Source organism: Hemitrygon akajei, chromosome 28, assembly GCF_048418815.1.
Source record: "Hemitrygon akajei chromosome 28, sHemAka1.3, whole genome shotgun sequence".
NCBI lineage: Eukaryota > Metazoa > Chordata > Chondrichthyes > Myliobatiformes > Dasyatidae > Hemitrygon > Hemitrygon akajei.
This window is the reverse complement of record NC_133151.1, coordinates 22,018,214-22,031,158: the sequence shown is the minus strand read 5'-3', so window position 1 is coordinate 22,031,158 and position 12,945 is coordinate 22,018,214. Positions and strand designations below refer to the sequence as shown.

At 44.1% G+C, this 12,945-nt stretch overlaps 1 non-coding gene across 1 annotated transcript; it reads left to right on the top strand.

Moving 5' to 3' along the window:
• Nucleotides 1-793: 793 nt before the first annotated feature.
• trnad-guc (transfer RNA aspartic acid (anticodon GUC)) lies at nucleotides 794-865 on the top strand. Its single transcript has one exon. It is a non-coding gene; the product is annotated as a tRNA-Asp (tRNA).
• The last annotated feature ends 12,080 nt before the right edge of the window (nucleotides 866-12,945 follow it).

The window sequence follows — 12,945 nt, the reverse complement described above, 5'->3', positions numbered from 1 at the left end:
CTGTGACTGTATGTTGCATTTATTAATCACAATAAAGTGTATAGTTTACTCTCGTAATGGGGGGGGGGGTGGTTGGTGATGAGAGAGTGGATGGCGAGTAGACTGACAGCACTCAGTGTGAACACATCATCCGACATGTTTTGTTGTTGGTTGTGGGAAGCTGGGTTAGAGTGAGAGCAGGAAGCTGCCGAGTTCGGTTGACCAGGGAAAATGTGAGGGAGAGCAATTCCATCGTTGATGGACTGGCCTGGCCAGCCCATACTAATTTTCGAGTGACGCATGGATTGAAATGACTTGTGGAATTGGTAGGCGAGTTGTGAGGGTTGGAGCAGTGGGACGCTGGAAGTGCATGAGTGTGGCTGGAGGTGATTCTGAATGTTGTCGGTCGGATTCTTCAGTGTGGTGCAGTTCGTGTTATGTCCAGTTGGGGTCGCGATCGTCCGACAGAGCGGAGATACAGAAGCCGTGTTTGAGTGAAGTTGATTGAAGTGGGAGTGATGGCTTCAGAATTGGTTGAGCTACATATCGTTTCCCGCCTGTGGTATTATGAAAGCAGAAATATAAATGTATAACTGTGATGAAAATGTTGATTGGAAGACGGAGTTGGGCTGGAATGAGAGCACCTGGTTTGGCTAATCTTTGAAGATAATAGGTGACTAAATGGCTGGAGGAAAGTGAGACTCTGCTGTGGGAAGGACACGTGTGAAAGGCTCCAGTATCGCAGTGAAGAAACATCAAGATGATTCTGTTCACTGTGGTGTGTTCTGAAACATGCAGATGCGAAGGTATGAGTTCCTCGTTAGTATAGTGGTTAGTATCCCCGCCTGTCACGCGGGAGACCGGGGTTCAATTCCCCGACGGGGAGTTACAAGTTTTACTGCATCACTCAAGGGGAATTGAATGAAGAAGACAAATTAAAGCGGACAAAGCATTTGTGTTTACGCTAAATCAGTTCATTGGGTATTGGCAAGGTGGAATATAGTTCAGACTGCTCTGAGGCCGGGTCAGTAGAGTCTTCCGAGAAGAAAGGGGCGTTGTTCTCAGCCTCTTTCCTCAAATATCCCCTGACAATCTGTATCTCAGAACCGTTACTTGTTCGTTATTCGTTTTTACACTCAGTGACAGAGTCCATCATTCCGAGCATATTAATCCGGGGCATTTGTTGTCAATTATGAGTTCCCGCATGGTCCCACCACAGTAGTAAAGTAACTGACCACTATCAGTCCAGACAAAGGATGCCGGTCGGAAACGTCGTCTGTTTACCATTTTCCATCGATTATGCTTGTTCTGCCGAGTTCCTTCAGCTTTTTCTGTGTTGCTTGGATTTCCTGCATCTGCAGATTTCTCTTGTTTCTGACCAATATTATGTGTCACCCTGGAACACTTCCTTTGCATCCTCATCTTGTTTTGGTATGCAAAATGGCTCCAGTCCCCCGCTGTGCAAAGGGGAACTCTGCTCTTCAAAGACCATTCTTCCCTGGGTTGACTGCACACGATCTGTAAACTTTCCTTGCCAAGACGCGACATTAACTTGACTCGCTGTGACTTCCACACTCCCCACTTCCCTTTCGTCCTGTAAAGGACAGCATGGTTTGTGGCTGCAGTTGAACTGCACAGAGAATTCGGGTCTCCTCAGTGACCCTGTCATCGTCTGTCTGAAGAGGAGGATTGCGGAACGATAGGAGGCAGCTATCCTTTGGGTCCTCTCTCCATAGAGAGCTCTCAGTAAGAAACTTCAACAAGTTTCAACAGCAGCAAGAATATAAACCGCCTTGCCCACTGTACACTGGAGTTGCACGAGCATCCCAGCAAGGAATGAAGCTGATCAAGGGGGGTTCATTATAACAGAATCACTCAGTACAATTGAGGGGTTCAGACTCCACTGTTAACCCACCTTCCGTATGTATGGGACCCCTACAACACACTCAACAACTCGAGCGTTTAGTACCAACATACGTTCATAAGTAATGGTCATGTTCTTTGATTGGAACAGGACCTGTGCCGCTTCATCTATGACATGAGGCGAAGAAGCCATCAAGGCCAAAAATTGAGAGGCAGGCTTACATCAGGAGGCATTTTACAGGGGGCATAATTACAATTGTACAAATTCTACAGTACAGTTTGGGAAAGGATTATTTAAAGTAAACTTCATAGTTTGTGGTGGTTGTGGCGGCTGAGGCTGAAACTGTTATCAAAGTTGCTTTGGCGCTGAGGGCATCTTTGAACTCAGTGGCGAGACTGTCCACAAACAATGTGCACCTCTCACTGACACCTCCACCTTTTTCCAGTAACTGTCCTCCGCCATCTCCCCATGTTTCTTGAAGTGAATCAAAGAACTGCAAAATCCATAATTTAGGATAGCTTTTATTTTCTCTAAATAACACTATACAATGTTCGGCACAAAATAAATACCAGTCACAAGTGGCTGACAAGTCAAATGCATTTAAAGCAGGTAACGTTCAAACAAAATTTAGAATGAAATTGTAAACAGATTTAATCTAGTAATGATGAGCAACAATGTGGTCACTGTCATCTATATTAAATATAAAACAGAATACAAGTTAAAATAACATTCAAATCATACAGGGCAGCTGTCACAATATTTTTATACAATGGTCAATATTAATGAGACAATGGTAGAGCAGTCCAGGGAGTCTCCAGTCCTCACACAAATATTATCCACTCCCTTAACAGCTTGAAGCACTTGATTTCATCTGAAATTATTCAGAATTTTACTTACCTCTTTTCATCTCACACAAGTAACAATCTACATTTCCTTTAACCCGGACTCATTTAATCATCATTTGCAATAACACTCATTACGATCGAGTAAATCTGTGTATTTCTGAAATACCTTGTTTATCTACTTTACAAATTTATTAAGGTGCCCATCTGCTTTTTGTGCAATACGGTGTATCGTATGCCACTATGGATTGTGAAGGAAACACTTCAATATAACATGACATTTTAGTTCAAAGTGCATAAATGTCTCCATATAGCTCATTCTCTGTAAGATTCAAAATTAAGATGTGCATTTCTGAAAGAGGTCTGGGTTAAAGTCAAAGGACAAATGTGATTTAATTATGTCTGGGTTAAAGTCAGAGGACAAAGGTGATTTAATTATGTCCGGGGACAAATGTGATTTAATTATGTCTGGGTTAAAGTCAGAGGGCAAAGGTGATTTAATTATGTCCGGGGACAAATGTGATTTAATTATGTCTGGGTTAAAGTCAGTAAACAAATGTGATTTAATTATGAATGCAGAAGCCCTGACAAGATTAACTGTTTGTGGAATCATTGAAGTCCTGAGATATGGACTATTGTTTTACAGAAACGTGTAAAAAAACAACTCCAAATATGGAATGGGAAAACACTGTGTACCTCCCGAGTCAGGGAGGGGAGGGGTAAGGAAGAAGGATAAAACCTGCTGCCCTGTAAGGTTCAGGGTTCCCTTCTCTGAAGGCACCCAGCTCTGCAGAACTGTTAATAAATTTTGTTTCCTTGAATTTGTCTTAAAGCCATTATTCGGGAGCGTGGCTCGTTTCTGACATTCTCCCATCGAGCTTTTGAGAGATTTACACCAGCCTCATCAAGAACTCAGGAGACACTACTGGGGTGGGCTTTGTTGTAACCGTACCTGTGGGGGGCAGGGCTAAAACAGGTTTGTACTACTTCCTACTCAGACATTGGTTCGAGTTCTGTCTTGTTAAACATAGAATAGCACAGCACATTACAGGCCCTTTGGCCCACAATGTTGTGCCATCCCTTAAACCCTGCCTCCCATATAACCTCCCCCCATCTTAAGTTCCTCCATATACCTGTCTAGTAGTCTCTTAAACATTGAGGTAGTCTCAATTACATTTTCCTGTTCTTTCCGACTATATCTCTCTAACTTTTTTTTTCATCTTCTCTGCTCTTACTGCGAGAAGCAACCAATTATTTTTTGCATTTCTCTCCAGGTGAACACCACAGGGCACCTGAAAGTTTCCTCTCTCCTTTATCTGTACTTCTGCAAGCACTCACTTCTTCCACTCCACCCACTTCTCAACATATTTCATTCTTTCTGCTCCATACCATAGGAATAGACATGCCACCGGAGTTGTCTTAGATGTCCAGTAAGGGACTCTCACGTGACTATTCAGATACACAATCAAGGCACTCACTCATACTTCAGAATTCCCTTTCTTTCGTGCATCATGGGATCAAATCCACCCCAAGGCATATGCATCATGACCAATGGGATTCAATCTAGCATCAGACATCCTCTTTTCCCGTAGACTCATGAGATCCAGCCCTGCCCGAGGCAGCCACAGTTTCCCTCTATTCACTCAGCTGATTCAAACCCACCTAATGCTCCTTCTATACTGTTGCAGCTTTCCTACAGTAGACAAAGGTGATGGACTACTCCACACACGAGGAATTCTGTTTGAGGACCGATTGGCTTCTGGGGCTGAATTCCTTTCTCTTGTACAACAAAGCCAAGGGTTCAGTTTCTCAGAGGAAATTCCATGTTTCCACCATCACCCATTAGCTGGAATCTGAAAACTCACACTCGTTCTTCAATCAAACCTCAGTTACCTGTGCACAAGGAGAACAACATGGCCTCTGAACCAAACTGTTCTCAAATATGATCAAAGAAATATCACTTTTTACAGAGTTGTTTATTCGGAGACTGATAATGACCAAATGGTAATCTCCTTGCCCACGCCCACTCTCCACTTCCTGCAGCAATTGCTCCCTATGTGACTCCCTTGTCCACTCATCGCTCCGGACTGATCCCCCTCCTGGTACTTACACTTGCAAAGTGTCATACCCACCCCTACCCCTCCTCCCACACCACCATTCAGGGCCCTAACCAGTCCTTCCAGGTGAGGCAAAAATTCACCTGCGAGTCTGTTGGGGTTGTCTACTGTCTCCAGTGCTCCCGGTGTGGCCTCCTGTATATCAGTGCATCCTGATTTAGATTGGAGGACACTTCGTCAAGCATCTTCGCTCCGTCTGCCAGGAAAAGTGGCATCTCCCCATGGCTATTATTTCAATTCCACTTCCTATTCACTTTCCAATATGTCAGTCCATCACCACCTCTACTGCCACAATGAGTCCACACTCAGGTTGGAGGAGCAACGCCTTATATTCCAAAAGGGTAGCCTCCAACCTGATGGCATGAACATCAATTTCTTGCACTTCCACTAATTGCCCCCTGCTCTCCTTCACCATTCCACATTCCTGTTTCCTCCTCCTACTTAATCTCCTTACCTGTCCATCTCCTCCTTCTTCCCTTTCTTCCACGGTCTTCTCTTCTCTGCTATCAGATTCCCCTTCCGCTAGCCCTTCATCTCTATCACCAATCTATTTCCCAGCTCTTTCCTTAGCCCCTCCCCCTCCCAGTTTCACATCGTCCCGCTGTTTCTTCTTCAAAGGGTCTAATCCATTTCCCTACTCCTTCATGTAAATTGGGCAGTGTGTTTTTCAGCCCTTCTAGATCCTGGGATCCCCAAGGGATATACTGCACTTGTCCTGATCATTTTACTAACAACGGCATCATTCTTCCTCCTTCTTCCCACCTGCCCTGGCTCTCCTCCTCACCTGACTCCCCATCTGCCTCAGGGTATGTCTTTACTGCCTCCCACACAAATGTCTCCGGGGTCCTCTTCTTCCCTCCGTCTCCCTGTGGAGTCCTTTCTTTTTGCCTTTATTCAATACTTGGTTATCCCCTAGAGTATTTTTCGCATCTCTCCTGGCAATCCCCTCTCAGTAACTTATCTGGCTCTCTCTCTACTTCCGCAAGTCGCTCCCCTACCACCTCCTTCTGCTCTTCTAGGCTTCTGCCTCCTACCTCTTCCCCGAAAATTCTCACATCCTCTCTCCACTTAACTCTTGCTCCTCCAATGAGTCACTTTCTCTTTCTTCCTGTCCTGATGAGCCACTTTCTTTTCTAGTCTGTTTATTTCTATAGTATAACCGATACTCCTCATACTCCTTTACCTCTCTCAAGTATTTCATCCGTTCAATCTCTTCTCCCATTTCTCTCTGTACCTGTTCTATCTTTATCCTTTCTGCCTGTATTTCCTTCCATATCGCCGCTTTTTCCTTCTCGTATTGTTTTTTTTTCCTCCTCATTATCCCAAACCTGTACTTCTCCCTGCATGTTTACTGTTCCCGTCAGCAGGGGGCACTGCTTAGGGGTTCCTTCCCCATTATAGGGAGGGGGTTTTTCTGTTTCTTTCACATCCGGGTACGGAGCTGAAGCCAGCTTCTCACCTTCTCTCTCTCTAACAGGCTGTTTCTCCAGCACCTTAGTGTTTTCCTCGCTTGTAATCAATATTCTACCTGTCCTCCTCAGCCTTTCCCCCTCCGTTCTGAAGAGTTTTAGCACTTCCACTTCTCGTTCTCTGTTTTGCCCTGTTTTCTTAGATTTATCTTTTGGTTTGTATTTTTTAATGAGTCCCTCCATATCTTCGCACAAACTTTCATCAAACGTACCTTCTCTTGGCCACTTTGTGACCAGGTTTTTGGTTCTTTTTTTCCCATTTTTCTGAGGTTTTTGTGATCTCATTTTGAATTAACGGGAATTTTTTGCTCAGAATCTCTACTGCTGTTCCTTTCCCTGTCATGTTATTCTCTCTTTTTAAGGTATTTCAGAGATTCACAGTTTGTTTACTGGATAATATTATTTACTCTAATTCTACACCTAGTTCTAGTCTAACACCACGTGGACTTTTTCTTAACTAAACTTACTCTAATTCTACGCCTAGTCTAACACCTCGCCCGTTCAGACCCTTATCTCTTAAGGCGGTATCCACGAGGATTTTCTACTCTAATTCTATTCTAACACCTCGCCCGTTCAGAGCCTTATCTCTTAAGGCAGTATCCACGAGGATTTTCTACCCTAATTCTATTCTATTTTCTTTTCCCTGCCCGTTCAGCCCTTCATTTCATACGAAGCGGTACCCACAGGGATTTACCAACATCACGTGGTCTTTTTCTTAACGTCTTATTAACTTATTTGTACTTACCCTCACTGCAGTGTTCTTGAGCAATCCTCTGAGCCTCCTCTGTTAACCCCCAATTCTGCCAGATTCTTTGGACCGGAGAGACCCTTCGGCAGTGGTTCCACACTTCTGAAACTCCAAGACATCCCCAAAGCCAACAGAATTCTTAGTCCAAATTGTCACAAAAAACGCGCTCCTTTTCTTTGGGTGCACCCTTAATTCTGTTAGCCTTGTGAGGGTCCCTAGAGGACTGGGAAGCATCCCCAATCTGCCGTTTCCCTTCCGCGGGTCTCTATCCAGTCCTGCCGCGGTCGCCAATTTTGTCGTGGTTTTCGTGCCTCACAAATGACCAAGAGACGCAGAAGATTCTTCAAGAAGGGTTAAACTTTAATTTGCAAATCAAAGCTGAGACAGTCATTGAGCTAGTCGCTGATTGCCCACCGATCCCCGGACACACCATTTTTTATAGCAATCTCCTGGTCCAGTTGCATTAGCATATGTAATCGATCTATAGTTGCGTATTACACGTACCTCTCGTACATCATGTCCCTATTGTTTCTATCAATTGACTTAATCATGTGCTAATCTACATCTCTTTAACACACCATTGTCTTCTACGTTCTTAAGATTTCATTCTCTAGCAAATAGCAAGTTTACATTCTTAATACTTCGTGACTTAATTATGTTCTAATCTACATCTCTTAACTACCTCTCATTAACACACCATTGTCTTCAACAAATAACTGACTTCATAGTTTTGGTTACACACAAAATTTATACTTTTATAAAATTACTACTTTTATACTCCATTACTTTTTCCTTGTTAGTTTTTAGCTTTAGTCTTATCACTGGTTCCTGGAAAAATCCTGCTCCTCTTGTCTGCCTCCTTTGACCACAGAAGGTTCTTTGCTCTCTGTGATCCCTCTGTAGAATCAGGATCAACGTCTGCTGTGTGTTACAAACAGTCTCCTTAAACATCTGCTACTGTTTTCCCACATTGTGATCACTTCTTCAGGGATCCTTCACCACAAGATCTCTCTGTAATCCCACCTCATTACACAGATTACATCTGAAATGGCCTGTTCCTGGGTAAGATCCTGCTGTAAGAAACTGTCTCTGACCACTCCACAAATTCCTCTTCCACTGTACCAGTTTGATCAGCTTAACCAACACACAGACTGAAACAAACATGCACAAAATACTGCAGGAACTCAGCAAAGAGTCGACATTTCGGTCTGAGAACCTTCATCAGGATTAGAAAGAAAGGGACAAAAGCCAGAATAAGGTGCTGGGGAGGGGGAGGAGGACAAGTGAGTGGGGGAGGGTGTGGTTTGTGGAGGGATGATGATGTGAGGAGCTGGGTGACAGGCAGAAAAGGCAAAGAGAGGAAGAGAAAGGAATCAATTAGGACAGAACGTTAGACGATGGGATGACACAAAGGAGGTGGAGAACCAGAGAGAGTTGATGGGCAGGTCATGAGGGTGTGTGAGGAGAAGTCAAGGGGTTAAATGGCACCAGAATTGGGGTAAAAGTCAGAAAAAAGGAGCAGTTTGGGAGGTGTAGTGATTTCAAGAACTTGGAGAAATCAATGTTCATTCCATCGAGATTGGAGGCGGCACAGTTAGTGTATGAGGTGTTGCTCATCTAACCCGTAGTTGGCCTCATTGTAGCAGGAGAGGAGGCCATGGACAGACATGTTAGTGATGGCCCTCTGCTGGGTCAGGGTCGACGATGGATATTGTACTCTCACTGTGAAAGTCAATTTGCAAGCCAGGGTAGTACGATACGTAAAGCAAGCTGTTGCCCATGCAGGGGCTCCTGCTCTCCACGCAGCTGATGAATCCAGATCAACGGCACAGACCAATGGGGTCAGGCACCAACGGTGTCACAGGATTGCCAGTCTGCATTCAACATCGGACTGACAGGGAATCCAGCTCTGGATTGTTCCTCGGGGTTTACTCCCGAAGCCTTCCCCATGAATGGGTCGAGCCACAAGCCAGTAGAGGTTTCAGATCAGAATTTTCCTTCCACTAGATGAGCTGCCAATCGTGGGTGAAAGCCCCATCTGCCCATAGCAGTTAGTTATATGATGCCAGTAAACCCATTTGCTACTGTCCACTGTCACTAGTTCTTTGGGCTTAGTAGCTAAGCCATATATAAAAGCCTGGAGCTGGATTTGGTTAACAGAGGCAATTTGAGGCACACACCATTGGCAGCATTTAATGGGAAGTGGGAGCTTGTCCCATTACCACCCGATCACCAGTTAAGACAGCTGTAAGACGGTATGTGAATGGGGAACTCAATTGGAATGAGCTGCCACCAGCAGATCGTGGTTGTTGCAGCTCACAGAGCAAAGTTACTCGATGCAGCAGTACTTCAGTCTGCTTCTGATTAAATCTCTCATGACAATCACATTTCGATTCTCATCTCTCTTTGATATTTCCCCATTTGTGTTTTATCCCATCGGGAGGAACACCTGAGGATCTTGAGACCGCTCCTCCCCGTGTCTTCTTTCCCTCCCCTTTCACCATCACTGTCCCTACATGTAAAGTGCCTATTAAGAAGTATTCCCACCTCTTGGAACTTTCCATATTTTATTTCATTACAACATTGAATCATAGTGGCTTGAATTTGGCTTTTTTTGATACTGATCAGCGGTTTAAAAAAAAACTCGTGTCAAAGTGAAAACAGATCTCTAAAAAGTGCTCTAAATTAATTACAAATATAATACATAAAATAATTGCCTGTGTAAGTATTCTCCCCGTTTAATATGACACATCAAATCATCACTGGTGTAGCCAATTGGTTTTAGGAGTTAGATTATCAGTTAAATGGAGATCACCGTGTGCAGTCAAGCTGTTTCAGTTGATAGTAGTAATAATACACAATACACAGGTAGTCAGTATCCTGGCAAACACTACACCATGAAGACAAAAGAACACTACAAGCAGCTCTGCAAAAAAGCTTCTTGAAGAGCACAGGTCAGGAGATGGTTACAAGAAGATTTCCAAGTCACTGAATATCCTTGGTGTACAATTTAGTCAATCATCCAGAAATGGAAAGAATATGGCACCGCTATTAATCTTGTTAAGAACCCCGTAACTGGGTGACTTACCAGCAAAGATAGAGACGTCCGTTGAAGTCTGATGATACTATTCTTAACAGTATTTATTAGTAAAAATACACAAAAATAATATCAATGCAAATATACAGATAATATACGTCGTCAATACTAAACCTAAAAGTGCGGGTATAATAATAATCAATAAGAAATAAGCTCTATCTTTGTTGAGGGGATAATGTATTGTCCGATGGAAATATAAAGTTCAGTGCAGTTCACACAAGCTGCCGTCTTTTGGTTGTCGCTGTGTTGCACTTGTTGGAGAGAGAGAGAGAGAGAGAGAGAGAGAAAGAGAATGGGAACATTTACCGCTACGGGTTTTGCCAACCTTCCTTTATGATTTCGATCCATCAGGTGTCTCATTGTCGTGGCCGTTCAATTGTGACCTCTCCTTTAGCTAAACCGTTCTTCCGTGGTGAGCCCGCCACCCCGGCAAGGGAGGACGCACACGAGCTCCCACCGGCTTTCGCTATAAAACGCTGTCACGGGATTTCTAGCGTTTCTCCTGGTGCGTCTAAAGGGGTGTTCCCCAGACCCCTCTTTTATCCTTACTCACGGGGTCTCAGATCAATCAGGTTGGGATGATGCAATCCCTCAACCAGACCACTCTATTTGTCCCCTGAGGGGTTTCAATGAATAGTACAGTACTCAATACACAATTCCTTCTCCAAGAGACAATGGCAGTAATCAGTGGTTCCGTTCCGCTTATGTCAGGAGACATTCCACCTGGTTGTGTATTCTGCATCTCTTCCTCTCATTTCCTGACATGCTGTGTATCTCTCTCATCCCCTGGGTCTCAGACCCAAAATAATAGCAATCTTGCGATTCTCAAGGTGGGGGGGGGGGTGCGGGCATTGGCGATTCTGGAACCTTCTGCCCATCAGATTTGCTCCACATTCGTAACAATCTATTTTCTAAATGGTGAGAAGATACAAAAATTACGGTGCAAAGGGATTTTTGAGTCACTGTGCTGGATTCTCTAAAGGTTAATTTGCAGGTCGAGCCTGTAGTGAGGAAGGCAAATATGATGTTAGCATTCATTTCAAGAGGACTAGAATATAAAAGCAAGAATGCAATGTTGAGACTTTATCAAGTACTGGTGAGGTCTCACTTGGAGTATTGGGAGCAGTTATGGGCCCTTTATCTTCAGAAGGATGAGCTGAAACTGGATGGGTTTCAAACGAGATTCTCAAAAATGATTCCAGGATTAAACAGCGTCATATGAAGAGTGTTTGATAGCTCTGGGCCTTTATTCCCTGGAGGTTAGAATAATGAGGGATGATGAATTGAAACCTATCGAATGGTGAGCGGCCTTGATAAAGTTGATATGGAGAGGATGGGAGTGTCTAAGACCAGAGGACACGGGCGCAAATAGAGGGGCATCCTTTTAGAATGGAGATGAGGATGAATTTCTTCAGAGAGTGGTGAATTTGTGGAATTCATTGCCACAGGTGGCAGCTGTGGAGGCCAAGATTTTAGGTATTTAAGGTGGAGGTTGATTGGTTCTTGATTGGTCAGTGCATGAAGGGATACAGGGAGAAGGCAGGAGATTGGGGCTGAGAGGAAAGATGTATCAGCCAAGATGAAAAGACAGAGCAGACTTGATGGGCCAAATGGCCTAATTCTACTCCTGTATCTTATAACCTGTATCACCACCACCAAACCCTCGATCAATTTTGTCAAGCATGATCTGCCCACACAAAACCATGCTGATTGTCCCTAAGCAAGCCATGCCTTTCCAAGTGTGCATGAATCCTGTACCTCAATATCGACTCGGATCTGCTGGTCTTTAAACAACTCCCACATGTCAGGCCTGGACTTATCTAACAGTGGCTGCTCCCAATCAATGCCCCTTGGCTTCTGTCTTACTGCATTCTAACTTGCCCTCCTGTGATTTAGTACCTTCATACAAGATCTAATTTTATTCTTACTCATAGGTAAGAGAAATATAAGATCCCAAAATATTCACTGACTCTCAGCTGTCAGATGGCCTGGTTCATTTCTGAGAAACTAATTCCCGTCTGTTCTGAACTCTGATTGGGCTCTACATAATGTTTCAAACACTCCTCAGATTCGCTGAACCAGTCTGGAATATCTTAGCAATAAGCAAGTTGCAGTCAATTCTGTGGAAGATAAAGTCCCCCACTTGTTACTGGGGAGGGGCAATTCAATAATCCCGTCAGTGTAACTGAAGTTTGCCTTTGTAAATGAACCCTCCAGTTTGCTGTGACATTCCCAGTTGTGTAATCTTTGCACCTTTTAACCCCCTTCCCCCCACTGACATGTAAAACAATCAAACCCAGGAATGTTGAGCGGCCAGCCCTGTCCATCTGACACATACTCCTAATGTTTAAATAAACTCATTTCAGCCCATCAGTTCCACCATTGGCCTGACATTGGCTCTCGTTCTTTGCAGACTGTCTTGTCATACATGCATTCTCCCAATCGCTACTGCAGTGCAAATTCCGCCAAGTGACACCATCAAACCTCCTGGTGAGGATATTGGTTCCCCTCCGGTCCAGATGGAAATGGTCTTGTTTGTCCCGGTCCCCCACCTGACTGGAAGGGAGCCCATTGATCCATGAATCTGAAGACCTCCCTCCTGCATCAGTTCCTCAGCAACACATTAAACTGCACGAAATATCAATTTCTCACCACACAACCACATGGTTTGGGTCATAATTCTGTAATTATAATCCTGGAAGTCCTGCTGTTTTAACCTTTCAAAATCAATTTGTAGGACCTCATACCTGCTCGTTTAAACCTTTCCGTGTAGCACGAAGAAGCTTCCAGTAAACATATTGACTCCCCTCCTCACTGGACCTGTCTCAC